Consider the following 6,744-nt stretch of genomic DNA (forward strand, 5'->3'; position numbering starts at 1 on the left):
GCGAAGAGCGTGCCAAGTGGCTGTTTACATCAATTTTATCGACGATTTCTGAACACCGACGAGGACGACGGGACAGATTTCGACGTGTACATTTTCGAAAATTAAGATAATAAATAATTAGTGGCTCGATGGATATACCTTTGTAGAGTTTTTTTTCGGTTCGACCGAGATGAAAAAGAAAAAGAGGAAAAAAACAAAGGCGAAAGACGGAAAAGTTTGATCGGTACACGCAAACTCTTGCCGTCTCTCTTCGGGCATGTCCGCGCTCCGTGCGCTACGTAAGGACGTGTCCACGGCATACGGAAGAAGAATGGGAGGAGAATGAGAGTGTGCCAGAGAGAGAGAGAGAGAGAGAGAGAGAGAGAGAGAGAGAGAGAGAGAAGGAGGGAGAGTGAGAGAGAGAGTCGGAGGTGGCGAGAGGGTGATCGTGCGCATACACAAGACGTTGCATCCCTCTATCCGACGAGAGCCCCTCTGCCGCTTTCTCGCTGCAGTATAGATGGAGAAAGACTCGGTTGCTGGACGTGTGTTGGGCAGGCGAACGCGAAGATGGTCGTGCCACGTAACGTTGCCGGGGTGGTAAAGACAGCCTGAGAAAGAGAGGGTGGCCGCCGAATCGAAAGGAGAAGACGGGAGAAGCCGTGTAGTAGACTCGCGTACACGCGCCTTCCTTCGTTGAGCGGGAGAGAGAGAGAGAGAGAGAGAGAGAGAGAGAGAGAGAGAGAGAGAGAGAGAGCGCCTCTACAATAGAGAAACGGAGAAGGAGACGGCCTTCGGAAGACGGCAGGGGGCCGAGGGAGTAACATGCTAAGAGAGAACAGAAAGGAAGAGCGAAAGTACGAGAGAGACGGAGAGCACGGAGGGAGTACCGTTAATTCCCCGATACAATGCTCATATCACCTTCCCCTCTCCCTGACCACCCCACCGCACCGCAATCTTCCCCGTGCACCCTTCGCTCTTCTCGCCCTCGACGACCCCTCGCTCCACTCCGCATCCCTCGAACCTCTACCCCGACGACCCCCGCCTTCCTCCAACGAGCCTTCGCCTCGCGGACGTTCCTTGTCTTACTGGCAAACTTAATCGATATTTCACAGTTTCTTACCCCCTCTCCACAACCGCCACCCCCTCTCTCTCTCACTCTCCGCTCATTCCCTATCTCTCTCTCCTTCTTACTCTCCTTCGCAACCCGACCATACGATCCTTCTCCCTCCCCCGCCCCCCCCTCTCTCTCTGTCTTTCACCGATCTTCGTGTCCGGCCGCAGAAGGTGGAAATACAGAAGGAGGAGGAGGAGAGAGAGAGAGAGAGAGGGAGAGAGAGAGAGAGAGAGAGAAAGAGCGAGTAGCATCTTCCTTCCCTCCAATCGCACTTCCGAGAGCAACATGGGGCAGCGGAACATCGCGCTGCCGGTGGAAGGAACTAGGTGCGCGGCTTGCAAATATCTATCTGCATATTGTATTACACGTCACAATAATGTAAATTTGCTCTTTAAAAATCTCTTCGTTAATAAATTATTATCGGAAATTGACGTCTACATACGTATATTCTTTATACTTTGTTCCATTGTTTTTAACGATGCGATACGTTTTAAAATATCATCGTCCTAGACTTTCCATCGTTATTTTAGAGACAATATAAATCATATGCACGATCGATTAGATCGTTTTGTCGAATGAATGATACGACGAAATGAAATAAGAACGTAACGTGGGTAAACTGTTGGCCAATGGTAGTCATTCGAGCCGGATTAAAATAGGGGACTCGAGCAAAGAACATTATTCCGAAAGATTGAAAGGAGTTTAATGTTAAATGGAGTCGTAACTGCGTAACAGTCAATCAAAGGTTCGCAGAACGATCGCACGGATCGCGTCAAGGCAAAGTCGTCGAAACGTTAAGAAGGTAGGACGGAATGGAAAGTAAGAAGAAACGAGCGGATAGATAGCCGTATAGGTATCCCGTAACAGAGGAGAGAGATCCGTTACTGTCAAACAGTGGCGGACGTCGTTGCTACCTCTTCCTCCGAGCACCTCGTACACGTGAATCAATAGCATTAACCCATTCCACCCTATCAAAGGAGGAGGCGTTAGAAGGAGGAGGAGGAGGAGGAGGAGGAGAAGGAGGAGGAAGAGGACGAGGACGAGGGGCAAGATCGATTGGGAGGTAAAAGGGGGTTGAAAAGGGGTGGTAGAAGCGGTCGGTCGGTCGATCGGTCGGTCGGTCGGTCGGTCGGTCGGTCGGTCGGTCGGTCGGTCGATCGGTCGGTCGGCCGACCGGCCGGATGGGTGGGTGGACGGGTGGGTAGCAATAGTAACAATCCTGAGGTATTTAGCCGCTCGCCCCCAGGACACCGAGGGAGCCAAGATACCGCCAAGACCGTCCACCTACTCTGCGCCATCCATCCCATCCTGCGCTATCCCTTTCTTCTCTCCTACCATCCCTCTTCGTCTTCCCATCCACCCCCTCGCCGCGAACGTATTCTAGTGTTTCTCATACGTATTCGCTCGCCTTCTATGTATAACTAGACGCGAATACACGCTCGTAAACGCGTCCACGCTGGCTGATCGGGCCAAGAGAGCTAGGCCCGGGGATAAGGTCGGTGCTTTCGAATTCGATTAATATTTCTTCATCGATCCTTTCGCTATCCTAGAAATGCTTTTTTCCGTACTTACCGTCTTCTCGTTAAAAATGGCAAGAGAAAAAATGACTTTCTTTTAAAAATTCTATCTCCTTGCATTATTTCGATATCGGTACCTCCACCAGTCGGAGTTGAGAGCGAATCGAGAGATTCCTACCCTGCGCGTTTAATTTTATGATTTAAAGATGGAACCCATATTGAGTTAAATAATTCGACCGCAATCTCGTTTATCCGCAGACAAATTTCATTTTCAGAAATGACCTCAAAATATGTTACGCGGACCTAATGCTATTAAAGATAATTACGACAGATTTCTCAAACAATTACACGATTATGCATCAAGTCGAGCGTCAAATCAAATTTCTCGATCTATGTCAAAACGTTCGTCGAAAAGTAAATCGTTGGATTTAATAGATCCATAATAAAACCCGTCGACGATTAAGGCATCTTTGTAAATACGTATCGTTTAATTCGCCGGACGGTCGTTCGGACGTCTGGACGGTTCTATAATTCACATAAAACTGAGATATTAAAAATTGACAGGGTCCGAGACGCACCCTGGATTTTCTTGACTCCTGGATCCTATGGGAAAGAACATTGCGATCGATGCGATCGATGCGATCGATAAAGCGTCGTTGGACCGTCCGATCGAGAACTAGTCGGATCGTTTTCCTAGGGCGGGTGCGCCCGATTCGAAAAATTCAATGGATGTAATGCGAAATCGAAAAGTAGGTATCATCGATATCCAGACGATAAAAGTCGAGCGACGTGAATTGCTGATGCATGACACAGACCGCAGTCCACATCCGGCATCGCTCACCGTCTACCACGTACAATAGTTACTACGAACGGTATACGGTAAGCAGAGTTCTCTCATCTTTCGACGATCATCGCGCAGGTGGATCGGACTAGGACCGTTATGCGAGCGAACTCTCGAGAACTTTCTTGCTGCCGCAAGAATCAATTTTATTCGATATATCGATCCCTCGTTAATTATACCATATATAATGGATGGACCCGATTCGCGATGCGTTAGCAGTTGGTTAGATATTGGTTCGGCGTTTGGCTCGCTCCTCTTACGAACGCGATCCATCGAGAAGAGAAAAGAGCGAAAAGTTTTTCGATCGTTCTCGGAAGCGAGATAGAGTCGAGTCGAGGTACCCTCTCGAGAGAACGGTAGGATAGTTTTGGAAGACGTGGTATATAGGCACTATATACCCTATAATCGCGCAAGGAGGAGAAGCGAAAAAACGATTCGTGTCATACTCGAGTGGCTTGCTCGAGCTAAATGTTCGGTGCGCATTACTGCGCTCTAGTGAGTTCCGGCTTGGCTCCACTTCCTCGGAACAACTAACGCCGCGGTTAAATCTAAAAGCGACAGGCCGCTCCTACGGACTCGTTCGTCTCCGTCGCATCGTTTCGCTCGACGATTTCCTCCGAGCGGACCGTGCACTTCCACAGATCGCTGCTCGCGTTAATGCCATTCTTCTCTCGAAATATGTTTCTTATATTTTCATATCAGTCAAACCAACGGGCGAAAACCCGTGGAAACTCCCGAAACGTCGGAGACTCGCGTCCGATCACGGTCGATCGCTCGCGGGAGCGCCGTCTCTTACGATTTCCAAAACCGTTCTCGTTCCCGTCTACGTTCCTGCGAATCGTTCGAATGCCTACGAACGAGCTACGAATTCCGAGAAAAAAAAAAAAAAAAAAAAAAACACCAAACTCTGTGAACAAAATTATCTCACTGGTACTATTCGAGTAAGCGTCGGCTACTAACTCTTTCTAACTGCGCGAAAGTAGTTGTCTCTGCGATACGCATACGCGTATTATCGAAAAAGAGAAAAGAAAGAGAGGAAAAAGGAAAAAGAAGAAGAAACGAGGAGTACCTGTTTTCGAGACGCCTCGATTCACGCAGAGACGACGGAGCTTAAACTGCTTTTAAGTGGAGTCTACTTGCCATGATCGACCAGAATTCTGTCTTTCCCTTCTTTTCCACCTGATATTCGATTTACCTCACCCTCGTCGACGAGCCACCCTTTCGAGAGCGAGACTCGGATTCCACGAGTGTGGGACTACGAGTTAATGTCGAGTAGCGTATAGGTCTAAATTCTTAACGGATTTTCGAGATATAGCGGTCCTTTCTTCTTTCTTTTTTAATATCGTATACCCTCTCGTATAGCGATAAAACGGCTAGATATGAAGCATAGAGGAATGGTCACTTTTGATCCATCTTTAAAAGGTCGATCGGACGTCTTAAGGTTGATCGATAAGAATATCTACGAGTTGCGTCGAAGATGGAAGAGCTTCGTCGAAGTGTATCTCGTTTCTCGTTTACGTAACTCTCACGTGTATCGCGACGTAAGTGACCGAGAGCGAGATGCGAGGCGAGGCGAGGCAGGGCGGGGCGAGGCGAGGGTGACATTGTGCTCAAAGTAAGTTTGCGATACTTTGCGTACTTTGGAAGGCGACGAAGCTCTCCTCGGGCTACGTCGGTACTCGTTGCGTGTGCTCGTTGCGAGGGCTTAGACGAAAGAGGGGTTGGCGAGGGACGAGGGATAAAGGCTAGGACGAGGGCGAGGGCGAGGGCGAGGGCGAGGACGAGGGCGAGGGCGAGGGCGAGGGCGAGGGCGAGGGCGAGGACGATGGCGATGGCGATGGCGAGCGCGAGCGCACGTGCTGTAGACGTATGCGTGCGCGAGCTTCCGGGGGTGAGTTGGAAATGTAGAGTAGGAACAGTGGGAGGAGAGCTCGACGAGGGCCGCTCGAGGGGCGCTCGAGGGAGGTAGTAGCTTGGCATGAGAAGCGTTCATCAGCCCCGAGGTTTTAAATAGAAGGCGAGGAAGGGAACTAAGGAAGAAACCACCCCGTCTCTACCCTACCAGTGACGGATTGATTAAAAATCTAAGGGGCGAAAATAACATCGGGCTCTTCTTTCTCCGCTAGCATCGGAATCGCAATGCGGATCGCGACTCGCGTTTCGATGCTCTTCTTTTTCCTTCTACACGGAGGAATGACGGACGAGGAATAATCGAATTAACTCGGAGAAGGAAGATACGCGCGAGGCTCTCGACGGAGAGTAGATACGCTATGGTCTATAAAAATGGCGTTGACGATCGATCGAAGGATCGAGACTCGGATCTCGTCGAATTTCACCGACGAGCTGCTTGCGCGTACCTGTTCCTTCGCGACGCCAACCTCGGACTTTGATCTTGGTCGGGCGCGAAATCGAAACTCATTTGGATATGATCGATCGTCCTAACGACGCGACGCGACGTTGCAACGATTAGATAATTATCGATCGCGAATATCGAAGCTTCTTCCTCTAGGAAATAAACGATGCCAAAGCCACGAAGCAAATACGAAGGGAAGAAAGTAAGGCAGGCGCAATTCTTAAGTCGGCCCTGAGTTCGAGCGTAGCGTCGCCTTACGCATCAGCTATGTGTAGTTTTAAATAGTCCTCCTCGACGGCGGAGGCACTCGGGGATGGGATGGCTCTTCTCTTTCCCACGTTCGCGTTGGAAGGAGCGCTTGATGCGGAGGCGAGCTAGGCAAAGACCGCGCGCGCGAGCGAGCGAAAGAAGGAGACAGGACTCTGGCGAGAGACACGGAAAAAGGACGGAAGAAGATAGATAGACGAGTGTGACGGAGCGAGTCGGAGGTGGAGTAAGGAGATGGTAGGGGGCGGGAGAAAAAGAGAAAGAGAGAGACGGGGAGACGGAGATAGATAGATGGATGGATAGAGCGAGAGAGAGAGAGAGAGAGAGAGAGAGAGAGAGAGAGAGAGCAGACGACGGGGGCCGTCGGAGATAAGACGCAAACGAACCCCCCTTTCGCGTGTCTCGATCGATAGCTCCACGCGGAAAATTCGAAAGTAAGATGCAATTAAACAGCGAGCGAGGGTAAGCAAGAAAAGGGGTGAGTTTTCCAACCCCGTAGGCTCTCTCCCTCCCCCCACGACCCCGCTTCTCCGCTAGCCCTCTCGACTCCGCTCTCTTCTCCTCCGTACCGGCACCTTTCTCTTTCTCCTTCCTCCGCTTCTTCCGCTTCTTCTTCTTCTTCTTTCTCTTCTTCTTCTTCTTCTTCTTCTTCTTCTTCTTCTTCTGCTTC

This window comes from Vespula pensylvanica, chromosome 6, assembly GCF_014466175.1.
Source record: "Vespula pensylvanica isolate Volc-1 chromosome 6, ASM1446617v1, whole genome shotgun sequence".
NCBI classification, from domain to species: Eukaryota; Metazoa; Arthropoda; class Insecta; order Hymenoptera; family Vespidae; genus Vespula; species Vespula pensylvanica.